Genomic DNA, 13,585 nt, shown 5'->3' on the forward strand with positions numbered 1-13,585 from the left:
CAGATTGCTAGCAGAAACTGCCAGCCTACAGGTAAATATAACTGGAGGGTAATATTATCAGTTTAATAACCTTCCTCAGAATCCACTTCTCACACTTTAGAACATCTCTATAACTCACATAGCCTCATAGTTTACTAGAGTCACTAGTTTTAGCAACAACTATTTATACAGTATTTTAGTTACTTTACCTCCATCATTAACTCATCAGTGAGCAGCCCTATGAAAACTGGCAAGAAAGCAGGAGATAATTAGGGACTTCCTTGATCAACCAAAAGTTACCTTGCAAACTGAAAGTCAACTTGGTGACTTCAGCCAAGTTCAAGTATTAAAAAACAAATCCTGAACCTATGTTTAATAAAGTTGTCTTCTAAAGTAATCGTTTACAACTGGACTGCAATTGATTGGTAGCCAATGAAACCAATTACTCAACAGGGAAAATATTTTTAATTAAATGTAATAGATTATAAGATAGAAACTATCAGAGTACAGCAAATGGTCATATACTTGACCTCATATAAATTATCAAGTATTGTTTTACTTGTATACATATCTGTGTATCTAAATGGAGATTGTGAGTTCTGAATTGAATTTAAAAAGTACATCTTATGGCGAGTCACTGTAAAAACAGAATAAACAGCACTGTTACAAAAGTATTTAGATTATTTAACTATCCTCATGCCTACAATAAAGATATATGAATACAGACAGAGTTAAGCCACCACAGTAACGGGCCAAACTATAGCAAATATGAAGAAAAAGATCTAAGTCTGATATTTTGTGCTGTATGAAAAATAAAGGCTAAATAACTCAAAGCCACAGTCCTACTACTGCTATTTTATATTGTAGCTTTGATTCAACAGTCATCAATCGATAGATCGGTTGTGCTTAATAAGTAATGCCTGATCTATATGGATCATGATTAATAAATTTTAGGCCCTCAACACTGCAGAAGACCCATCTGGGGAAACTAAATTGTGCTCTTACAACACAAAACAAAGATTAGTTGAAATTAACACATCTCAGACTTTGAGAACTGGGGGCTTTCTTCCCCCCTCTCCCAAAATGTGTTCTTAATATGAGTTAACTATGAAACCCTGAGATGAAGTATTAGAAATGGAAAAATGAACACATTCCCTATGATGTCACCACTGATTTAATTACCTGAATTTCGGGGAATGGGAAGGGGAGGAAAAAAGAGAGGGAGGAGAGGGAAAGAGAGAAAGGAAAGGAAAAAGAGAGAGAAAGAAGAGGGAAAGGGAGAGGGAGCGAGAGAGGAAGAGGGAGGAAGAGAGAGAACCATATGGCTATGATGTACACAAAAGGCTTCTTCAAAAATACAAAAACAAAGTAACTGGCTAGAGACTTCTTTAAAAAAAAATTCATACAGGCCAAGCTCATGACTGTACTCAACTCGGGTAATCCTAACTACTCAGGAAGCTGAGATCTGAAAACAATGGTTCACAGTCAGCCCACGTGGGAAAGTTCATAAGATTCTTCTTAACAGGCTCACTCCTCCCTCCCCCCAAATAAAAGCCAGAAGTGGTAGAGTTCCTGCCTTGAATCAAACAGCTCAATGACAACATCAAGCCCTGAATTCAATACACACACACACACACACACACACTTACAAAGAGTACATACATAGGTAGCAAACTGTGGCCTAAGGAAGAAAGCATTCAGTCATGTATGGCAAACTAGTACTCAGTCCGTGTGAACAGCTAAAAATCACAAGCCACCCAAAGGAGTAATAAATATTGACCTATGGAAGGTGGAAGGTTCTAGAAAGAAAATGTATCACTCAGAATAAATATTCAAGCACATTAAAACATCTCTAACACTCAAGTGAATTGAGTGATTTCTTTCCTTCAGTGTAGTAGTTATTGCTTAAAAGTGACCAATGCAACTATTTTTAGCTGTTAGTAGACAGAAGTTTTATACAAGTTAAATTATGTTCAGTGACATCAGTGTAGAAATATGAATGTCCACAACAATGACGAGGCTCTTAACCAACATGACAACATATTTATTAAAAAAAAAAGTTAACCTTCATAAATGACTCAGCCAAGTTGCAGACACAAGTGGAACCTATTGGTCATGCTGAAAAGGTTGGGAAAACATTAATCTAGTTCTTCACACACAAGAATAAAAAAAGACCATCTGAGCCCTGGCATCTAGTTGGCTTTCTGTGTACAGTACTTATGAGGTACAGAAATAGTTCTTTATAGCTGTGGCTCAGCTGTAGCCACTGATATTCAGCGAGCTTAATCATTTTATCTGGGATCCCGGGACAGAGTTAGATCTTATGCTGTGACCCTATCTGTCCATCTCCAGTTCACCAAGACTTGCTAGCCCCGAAGGGATGTGCAGCCTTTCATGTTCTTGACCACGTCAGACAAGAACAACATTCTTCATCTCAAGACTTCCCTCAGCCCCTCAGAGCCTTCAGGATTCACAGACAAATCCCCCGATCTTGTTCCCTAAGTGGAATGTGGCTGGACTCTACAAATACTGCCTTACAGTCTACCTCCCTTGTCGTCCCCCCCTTTCTTTCACAGACACAGACACAGACACAGACACACACACACACACACACACACACACACACGTACTATTCACCCTGTAGGCCTTCCCGAATACCCACTCTATACCATTCCCAACCTATTCTTGGTCTCCACATCTCTGGCTTGTAGAGATCACTACACTATCACATACAGTTCATAAGATAATAAAAGAGCAAAGGAGAAAACGCATGAGTACATGGTTAGCACAGTGCCTGGGACATAAAAAGACCTAATAAATGTGGAATATTTCACTCATTATGGTTCCTTTCAATATTTAGAATATTATACATTGCACTGTGGTCATTTCATTAAGTCTTAAGGGTTTAAGTATTTTGTTACATTTTAGGTTTTGTGTAATTTATCTTTGAACTCTCTCTTTCTCTCTTTCACTTATAATTATACCAACTCTTGTGTATTTACATTTTCACCATATATTTATCATATATAAATTTCAAGTTACATAAGATACACTCATTATTTGTATAGTTCATATTGTTCAGGAAGCATGCTATAAGTGAAATAAACAACCATAGGCCATTTCCATGTTTGTACTGTAGCTTGAACTCAGGGCCTGGGTGCTGTTCCTTATTTTTTTGTTTGTTCAAGGCTACAGCTCTGCCCCTTGAGAGCCTTCTGGCCTTTTGATGCTTAACTGGGGGTAATTTGGACTTTCCTGCCAGGCTGGCTTCGAACTGCAATCCACAGATCTCAATTCTCTGAACAGATAGGATTACAGGCAGGAAACACCATTGACCAACTCCACCCCACTTTTATCATTTACTACATAATAAGTAGAATATAAATAATATGTACCTGTGTACTCATGAGCATGCAATTCCATGCTCTGGGGCCGATGGGATCAGTTGAATCACAGTCCCAACAAACTTTCCAATTTATTTCTCCCCAACCATTCTTTTCATGAGTAGGAAATTGCAACTCATAAATTCTAACTCCACTCTCCTGGGTAGGCACATTACTCTTGCCCAACCTTGGCCTTCAGGTAAACAATTAAAGAAAAGTCCTAGCTAACTACTACAGAAGGAATATTGTCATTTCAGTCCTAAGAGCAGGCCTGGGGGTGGCCGGCATACAGGGACTACAGCAAGATCTTTTCCTGGTGGAAAAAGCACTCAGCCATTCCCTGCTCACCTAGAGTCTCACCAGAAGTGTTATATCTTTTTAGCCACCCTAACCAAGCTATCACTAGGATATAAACATGGCTTCTGTTGATTATTGTTATACCTCATAAAGTAATTCCAGAAGCCAAAGTGTTTTCATCATTTTCTCAAAGGGAGTCCAAGGAATTTAAGCCATCAAAAGGTACTTTTATCCTTAACTACTCACTGAGATGTAGAGATTGAGGTCCAAAGCCAGCCTTGATAGGGAAATGTGTGAGACTCTGATCTCTATCAAAAAGCCAAAATTGGAGCCTTGACTCAAGCAGCTGAGTACCAGCATTGAATGAAAAAGCGAAAGGCAGAGCCCAGACACTGAGCTGGAGACCCAGTATAGACACAAAAATACAAGAACAATACTAGTGTGAGAGAAAACAAAACAAAACAAAAAACCCATACTCAAAAATCTTCATTTGATTATTCTTTACATTTTTTAAGAATGGAAAACTAACATCTGTTAGGAAGAAGGGCAGTGGGTAGCAGCTTAGGGAAGCAATAACTGGAATATTGGATGAGACACAGTTCTGGTTTGCTAGTAACTTTGTTTCTAGATCCAGGTGCAAGTTTGTCAAAATTCTAAGCTTAATAGGTATGTGTTTTTCTGTACCGAGTAATTTTTTATCTTAGTAAAAAAAAAACTGGCTTTTGCGTTAATTGTGCCTGAAATTTGGCAACTAAGGAATCTTGAAAATTTCAAGATTTTAGAAATCCAGTGACATAATAATGGCATCTAAAAGTATTATGTCTCATCTTCCTTGAATGAGAAGGCATGGTTTTTTTTTCAAATATTTGCTACATGCCTTTTTATCTACAGCCCTGACAATCTATGAATCTACCAAACTTAAAAAAAGTTAAACCCCATATTGCTGCCTTATTCATTAACATCCTCTAAGGAAAATAATTACAGACACCACAGGAAATGACTTGGGGTGAGTGGGATGAGAAAATGCATAGGATACCACTTCCTGAATTATTCCTTCTTCCAAAGTACCCCTTCTATGATCTGGGAGAATTGCAGATCCCTATCCCAGCTCCAAAGATCATTAACTACAATAGGAGAGAAACAAAAGTAGAAACAATGTCCCATGCTTTAATTTCCTAGCAGGAAAAAAAAAAATCATGGGGGTGGGAGAAGCAATCTATGAAGCCTGGATTCTCTTGTGAAACTACAGAAAGAAGACTGCCTCTACCACACTAACTAAGAAAGAGTGATAACAACCATGAATTTCATATTAGTTTACTTTCTCAAGTCTGCCTGTACACCACTAAAAATTTCAGTCACCATGGTAGACCCTGGAGTCTATTTTTTTTTAATCCCATTTGGAATAATAATGATTTCTTCCCAAGCAAACCAATCAATGCCAAGTACTCAACCTCTTCTAACCTGACTTAATTAAAGGAATTGTGATGGAAACCTTCTCTAGATCACTTCAACGTTTCAGGAACAACCTTCACTGCTGTGTTTTGTTTTGTTTTCCAAACTTTTACAGTAAGACTGCACCTGCATTGCCAGCTAACTTGGGAGAGGGAGAAAGAAAGGAATAGGAAGATTTAAACCAACCTAAGTCAATTTGGTAAGCCATCTCCCCCTCTCCCCCCCAAAATAGCCCCTGAGTTGTTTTAATAGTGAGTGTCAATGAAGAAGATGCAGAGTGAGCAGACACCTGGCTGTCTCCCAAGGAAGAAATCATGACTCACTGGAGTTTTTTCAAAAGGGACAGGAGAGACCTTGCATTTGCCTTGGATTCCCTTCTGCCCAAAGAAATGCTCTGAGTACTGGGAACTGAAGTTAAGTGTCCTGGGTGCTACAGGCTTGCACACTGCCACTAACAGTGCCACTAACCAGCTTCTCTCTAGCCTAAAGCTAGAAGTCCACAACCTCTGGGGAACTGGTCTACCAGGAGGGGGGGCGGGGGAAGCTGCAGAACTTCCCATGTCTCCTCAACTCCAGGGTTCTGAGGCTCCAACTTTCAGGAGATGCTTGATGCTCTAAAAGCTGATTCTGAGGGATGGCTGAAAAGGAGTAAAGAGGGGACCATCATTGTAGACATGGAATATCCTCCCCCCTACACCCCCACCCCAAGAAGGCTGCTCTCTGCAATTCCGGAAGTTACCTCTACCCAGTGTCCCGATTTGGGCCCAAGTGGTTCCCTGGAAGCCCTAGTGGGAGGGTGAGGTATGCAGATGGAGGGCCTTGGAAAAGGCCCAAGGGGAAGGGGAGAGGTTCTTTGAGGACAGGGAAGAAAGGAAAGGACAGGACAGGGGGAGGGAAGCCCGGCTGGGCTCCTTACCCCCTTAGGATGGCCTTTGGGGGTCCTAGGCCCTGGCCCCTGGTCTCCAAAGGAGCAGAGCTTCGCGAGGAGCAGATCCGGAGGTGGACGCTCGGGGTGCGCCGAGACCCCTGACCCGTCACCCCACCCCCTCCACACACACACCCCCACTGCCTCCGCCCCTCCCCTCATCCGCGTCGTCGGCGAGTGAGCGAGTGCAGCAAAACAAAACAAACCCGTGCCGGCTTCCTGTTGTGCAACCCAGTCGTGAGTAAGTGGGGGTCTGAGAGCGCGCCGCCGGCCTCCCGCTAGGAAACCCAGCGCGGCCCGGACCGACCGCGCGCACCGGCGAGCGCGCACGGCCCGGCTCCGCGCGGCCCGGCCCAGTGGCCCAGGCTCCGGGGCGGGGGGGGGGGGGGGGGGAAGAAGCCACAGCCCCGCTCACCTCCCTCGGGAGAGCCGATCCCCCCCGCAAACCACCACGAACCCCTACGGGACCCACGCGGCCACCCCTCACCCGAGTGTCTACGGGACTAAAGACCCCATGTACATCGTCAGCTAGAAACCTAGCCCCAGAAAGTTTCTCCTTCCAGGTACCTAACTGAATCATCCATAGGATGACCAATCCTCCCAGGACTAAGGTTTCCAGACACTTTGGGGGTGACTTTCTCGTCGTCGTCGTCCATCCACCCCCACCCCTCCGGGTGACTTGTCAGCTCCAGTGAGTTAACTTGGAACTGTCGCTCGGGGCAAGGTGTGTGACTAGGACAGCCGGCCACTCACTCAAGCTTTCCAAAGAGCGGCTTCAAAATACACACAGGGTCATTTATTTATAAGGACAGGGGCGAACGGGACGGGGCTGCTGAAGAAGACTGAGACATTTTCCAAACACTCCTGACATTTGGGTTAAAAATTAAAAAAAAAAAAGAAGAAAAAAAAAGGAAAAGCGAGGTGACGAAGCTGGCGGGGTGATTGGGTGTCTGGATGGTGCCTGCCAGACTCACAAGCCTGGTTAGTTCTCGCTCTAGACTTGGCGAACCCCCCGCCTCCCACCACTACCACCCCGATCCCCAACTTGTTATCTGTACCCACCCCCAAATGGAACCCACCCCGAGGATAGTAGGGAACACCTGCGTAGGGGAGATACACATGCAGAAGCCAAGGATGGAGCCCCACAAACACGTGCAAGTTGACACAACAACCGAGAGCTCCCCCCTCTCCAACTCACCCCCCCCAGTGTGCGCCAAAGACCTCAGGACGCCCCATCCTTTACCACTTCACCCAAGTTTCCCTTCCGTGGGAAGTCGGGGTGACGTGCGCCCTTGCCTTGAGCGTCCTTGTCCCGATTGTGTAGATTCCCAACAACAACAAAAACCCTCCCTAAGACAAGCGAAAACTTCACCACCTTGCAGCTTTTCCTGGCTGTCTCCTGGCGACACCCCCTCTCCTGTTCACCCAAAACCCAGTGATCCGGCTTGGTGGCTGATTGAAAAGCTACTGTCTCAATCAACGAAGTAAGGGGTGTGCAAAGGACCCTCGGATGGGAGGGAATAGGGGTGAGCGTGTGTCCTGCACCCCGCAAGAATGCCACCCTCCCAGCGTGGAAAAGTATTTCTAATCCCTACTTTGCTTTCTGAACTAGAACACCTCCCCCCACACACACACCCCAGCGCCTCATTTCTCACCTGCAACCAAAGTTCCTATGGTATCCACTTACCAGGTAACCAGGATTTCCACAACAAAGCTTCGGTGTGCGGGTCCCTCGGCCGGGGTGGGGTTGGGGAGGTGGGGGGGGTGGTCACCCCACGGAAGAAGTGACAGCGGCCGGCCGACGCTGGCGAGGCGCTGGGACTTGGGGTTTCCAGGCGTTCAGCGCGCAGCACGGGCTCTGCCTCCTCCTCCTCCTCCCGAAATCAAACTCTCATCCAAGCCCCGGGACCGAGCGCGGAAACCCGGCCCAAGTGCCGAGTGTGTGTGCGTGTGTGTGTGTGTGTGTGCGTGTGTGTGTGTGTGTGTGTGTATGCGCGCGCGCGCGGCAGCGGCCAGGGCAGTGGCGACGGCAGGACGGGAGGGAGGAGAAGGAGGAGGCAGAAGAGGGGGTGGGGGAGCCCGGACCCTCCGCCGCATCAGCTCACGCTCCCGGCCGCACGCAGACACACGCGCGCACAACGCGGCTGTTGTTTATACAAAGTTCAGTGGAGACTTGGTGCCTCTCCCGTCTGCTTCATCCTCGCCCCCGCGGGCCCAGGGAATGCGTCTAAAAGCAAGATCGGGATTCAGATCAATTGCTGCCCACCCCCTCCCCCAGTTCCCGGTCCCCAATCCAGTTTGGGGGAGCACCGGTGCGAGCCAGGCACTGGGGCCCGCGCTGCGTCCCCCGGGGTGCAAGGAGGGGCGGCTCCGGCCCGTGCGCTCTGCGCTCAGGGCTGCCGGGGCGGCTGAGTGTGGACGCGGTTGCAAGCAGAGGGGCAGGGGGGAGAGGCAGGGAGGGAGGGAGAAGGGAGGCAACCCGACGACGAGTGTGGATGCGTGTGCGGCCGCCAGGGCCCGGCCTGCGGCCAGCTGCTTCCTGAGCGCGAGCGGCGGCGGGGGCGGGGAGGCCTGGGGGCGGGGCGGGCTCGCGCTCGCCCGCTGACCAGTCCAGGGCGGAGCCTGGGTCTCCCTGCTCCAGGCAGCAGCTCACACTCTCCACCTCCCCACTGCTCCTGAGGCCCCAGAAACCAAGAAAATTGAACTTCAGATCCAGGTAAGGAGAGGAAGGAGACTTTACAAAACAAAACAAAACACAACTTTTTTTCAGGACTTATTAGTTGAGCTGACTTTTTTCCTTTTTTTTAACATGGAAGTGTTGGTGTTTACACAGGATTTGAGGTCAACGCATAAAGAACAAGAGATTAAAAAAGAATTGGGTGTGTGGGTCATTTTGGTCCAGTGAAGCAGGAAGGATGCCTGTGGCATATTTTCGAGGTATTGGACAGGTAGCAGAGACAGGTAAAGGAAAAGTAGCAGGGAGGGTATAAACCTGAGCATACCGCTTCAAAGAACAGGAATTCAGATAGCTTCACATTGCACCTGTGCACCACAGCTTCCTCCTTAAAAAATGCAGTTCCTTCCATTGCCATGACCACCCTGTGCTATGATCCAAGCCCGATGGGTTTGATGATGCTTTAAAAGTTTGCCACCAGAAAAATCGATTAGAAGGAGAAGGTGAGGGGGGAGATGGAGAAGACAAGGAGGAGAAGGAGAAGACAGAAGAAGGAGGAGAAGGAAGAGGAAAGTGGGAATTGAACCCAGGGCCTTGAAGTAAAGTGTCATTAACTTTGCCATAGCAGTTCTAGCTCCTTACTCTTGTCTTCCCTTCTTCATAGTTGGGATGACAAGTCCACACTTCCATGCCCTGCCTGCTCTTGGTGGATCTTCTATGTATTACCACAAAAAGGTAAAGACTTCCTGCTTCGGATCAGAAATACGTAGTGAATATTGTATCCTCTAGTCAGGCCTCATTGGAGTCAGAAAATTATTCTTCCTTGTGAGTGAAATAAATGAGGTACCAGAGTCACTTAGAATTCCATCAATTATAATGTCTACTCTGCTCTCACGCAAGTATAGAGTGGCATTTAAGTACTAAATTGTATAATACCAAAGGAAGCCCTCACAGGGGTTGTGACACCTGTACTGGGCCCCACACTCAGAAGGTTGAGGCAAATAGATGGAGAGTTCAAAGCCAGCCTGGGCTATATAATGAGTCCCAGGCCTGTCTTGCTAAATAACAAGAATCTTTTGAGAGAAAGGAAGGAAGAAAGAGAGAGAGCAAGAGAGATAAGAAAGAGAGAAAGAAGAGGCTGGGAGTTTGGCCTAGTGATAGAGTGCTTGCCTAACATGCATGAAGACCCGGGTTTGATTCCTTGGTACCAAATACATAGAAAAGCTGGAAGTGGTGCTGATGTTCAAATAGTAGAGTGCCAGCCTTGAGGAAAGCCCAAGGATAGTGTTCAGGCCCTGAGTACGAGGCCCAGGACTGGCAAAAAAAAAAAAAAAGAAAGAAAGAAAGAGAGAAAAGTAAAAAAAATATAATAAAACAGATTAAGCCTCTCAAGGTATACAAAGAGAGAGAGAGAGAGAGAGAGAGAGAGAGAGAGAGAGAGAGAGAGAGAGAGAGAGAGACCAGAAAGCCAAACTAAAGGGATAATTTCCATGTATCTTACATTTCATTAGGAACATTACTAGGCTTGAGTCTTTTAGTCAAGATAATAATGAACATCACCAAAAGAAGTCCAGTTTCTCCAGCCATGTGGTGTAAGCCTGTGGCCCTAATTATTTGGGAGGTAGAAACTGGGGGATCAAGATTCAAGGCCAGCCTAAATCAAAAGAGTTCAAGAGATTTCCTCTCAACTCAACTGCAGAGTAGGTTAGCAATGGCTTGTAATCACAGTGAAATAGAAAAGCACAAGTAAGAAGACTACAACCCAGGACAGCCTGGACATAGAACAAAACTCTCTCCAGAAAATAAGAGGCAAAAGGGGGCTAGAGGCATGGCTCAGAGCTCCCTGCCTAGGAAGTATGAGTCCCTGAACTAACAAATAAAAATAAGAACATTTCTCACTATACTTAAAAAAATGTCTTACTGTGATCCTCTTTTCCTTTCTTTGGGACACACAAACTCAGTAAAGTATTAATCACCAGCATATCTGTCAGCAAGAGTGAAGGGAGGGAAAATAAATTAATAATAGCTTATGATGTGTCATTCTGTCAGTCTTCCAGTTTCTCCTCTGTTCTTCATCAACTTTTAAACACAAATACCCAAAGCCCAGAATGACAATAGAAGGGTTCAACCACATATAAGAAAAGAAAATACTCATAAAATAAAGCACGTAGCACCATCACATAAACAAAGAGATCAAATAGTAGAAATTATTGTGACTAGTCATTGTGGTTCCTTATTGCAGCATACCTGCCATTCACATTCAAACTTCTCACTGAGTCCCATTTTCAGGAGAGGAACAGGATGGGAATACTGACCCTTCAAAGCATCATGGGAGTTCTGTTCATCAGACCAGTGCCATACAGCTGGTCAGCAGGAATAAAATGAGGGAGAGGCTAATTCCCACCTTCTTAGGTAGAGGCTGGGAAGATTAATTAAAAAAAACCTTCAATATTGAATTTATTTGTATTTGGTTATCTGAAACTTGATAGGGAAGGGGGGAAAACCAATACGGGGAGTGGGTGGTGGGTGGGGGGAGGGTAATGGGTACCAAGACATGTGAAAGGGTATCAATGTATGTGAATTAATGCACCTTCTATCTGGCAAATATCTTGTAACCCTTTTATTAATTACAATAAAAATATATCTTTTAAAAAAACCTTCAAATACAATGATTTTGATGCATGGGTTGAAGGGGCTCTCAGAAGTTACCTAAACTTCCCAATTCCCAAACTTCTCTTCATTTATATGAAGCGTGCTAGTTAAATGAAATTTTCCTGACTTTCATGAGCCTATACTATTTCTAAGATATTTACCACTAAATAGGCACTGTGCTTTGTAATATATATATATCCATAGATTATGTTATATGAATATATGTTCATATACAGATATAGATATATATTTAGTAGATCCAAGCCAGGCACCCAAGTTCCACTCCTGTAATCCTAGCTACTCAGGAGGCTAAGATCCGAGGATAGTAGTTTGAAGCCATCAAGAGCAGGAAAGTGCATGAGATTCCAGTTAACCACCAAATGGAAGAAACTAGACCTGTGGCTGTAGTGGTAGAGCACCAGTCTTAAGCACAAAAGGTCAGTACAATGCCCCAACCTAGAACACACATTCACACACACACACACACACACACACACACACACACACACACACACACAGAGCAGTACCAGTCAACTTCTATAATGACTCAGAATGAGATCTGTACCTCTTGGGGGCTGAATTGTGGGGGTTTAGGGGTGTGTTAATGAGAGAGAGTGGGAAAGGAGGTAACGTAGTTCGGAAAGTACTCTGCTCTCCATCACATTTGTGGTGATATCCTGGCAGCTTTTCAGCCAGATAGGTGGGAACTGCAGCGCAACCAGTGTCTTCCTTCTCTGGAGACATGTTTTGTGTGTGAGCATCTTCAACCACTGACTCCAGAGAGCTGACTCAGCAGACAGGGCCCTGCTGCAGCCCAAGTCCAGTTCTTATTCATGTGAGAACTATTCAGGGGACTACCTAATCTGTCCAATGACTGAGACTAAAGGAATTATGAGTAAGGAAGATGTTATATAAAGCCTTTTGCCCCATTCTGGGGTTATAGCAAATCCTCTAGGAATAGGAGCTCTTGCATCTATTCCCTCATCTTTTTGCAAAAGAATGAAATAGCCACTAGTAATTCTCCACTGAGAAGCGAGGGCTCTGAGCAATGTTCAGAGACAGAACCCAGTTCACAAGCCCAAGTTTTTTCAACCTTGCCACCCTATAAAAATAACCAGGAAGTCAGGCACTAGTGACTCACAGCTGTAATCCTAGCTACTCAAGAGGCTGAGATACAAGGATCACAGTTCAAAACCAGCCTGAGCTCAAAAGTCCAACAGATTCTTATCTCCCATTAATCACCAAAAAGCTGGAGAGGGGTTGTGGTTCAGGGGCAGAATGCTAGCCTTAAGTAAAAAGCTAAGGGCCAGTGCCCAGGTCCTGAATTCAAGACCCAATACTGAAAACAAAAACAAATTGCATAAGATAATGAAAGGCCTAGGTTATTCTCTTTGAATATGTGCAAAGCATTTTGCAGATTATGAAGTGTATGGCATCTTGTAACTAACGCTAAATGAACACAGCTAATATTCCATGGTTTATAAGTAGAGAAGAGACAGGAATGATCTCTTACAATGTGATACTTCATCATCTGGGTATTTGAGCACTATTTTAAAGGATGGGTAGAATCATTCCAAGTGAAAAGAGACTGCCTGAAAGAGCACAGAAGACATAGATTTTGTGTAGATATGCATGCAAAGTGAGAGCCAAAGTATAATGTACCCAGTCGCACAGCCATAGGACATTGCAGGAATGTCCATCTTAACAATAGATTTTCAGGAGAAAGTTGGGTGTGATGGTGAATTTGGGAGGCTAATGCAAAAAGATTGAAAATTTTGAGGCCAGCCTGGACCACACAGTGAGTTCGAGGCCTATCTAGGCTATACGTAGTAAGAACCTTTTTCATAAAAGAAGAGAAATCATACAATTTCAAGAGAACTCCTATCTGGGTCAACCTCCATGATCTCACAGCAATCCATTCACAAATGCAAAGAGCTGTGATCAGATCTTACGCCTGCAGAATACCTAGAGAAAATCAAATCTGATCTCCCCTCAAATGCAAATACATTGAGCTAGCAGCATGAGTCATCGTAAGCTTGACCATTAATGCACACACACTCACACACACCAGCTGGCAGAAGTCCAGATAGGCAGAAATGCCATGGAAAAAGTCAATGTGTGCCAGATTAAAGAGAACTAAATGTGTATGATGGACATTTTCCATTTTACCTTCCTGAACAAGCAAGACAAATACAAATACATTCCACATGTAGTAAATTATGT

General features: G+C 44.8%; 1 protein-coding gene across 1 annotated transcript in view; it reads right to left on the minus strand.

The window, feature by feature from the left end:
- The window catches only part of Glis3 (GLIS family zinc finger 3), a 427,346-nt gene extending 419,451 nt beyond the window's left edge, over positions 1-7,895 (minus strand). Inside the window, exon 1 of the mRNA XM_090329717.1 lies at positions 7,724-7,895. The gene's annotated coding sequence lies outside the window, so the exon portion shown is untranslated. The remainder of the gene's footprint in view (positions 1-7,723) is intronic.
- Positions 7,896-13,585: the final 5,690 nt, after the last annotated feature.

Source organism: Megascapheus bottae, chromosome 3 (assembly GCF_031878675.1).
Source record: "Megascapheus bottae isolate mThoBot1 chromosome 3, mThoBot2.hap1, whole genome shotgun sequence".
In the NCBI taxonomy this organism is placed as follows: Eukaryota; Metazoa; Chordata; class Mammalia; order Rodentia; family Geomyidae; genus Megascapheus; species Megascapheus bottae.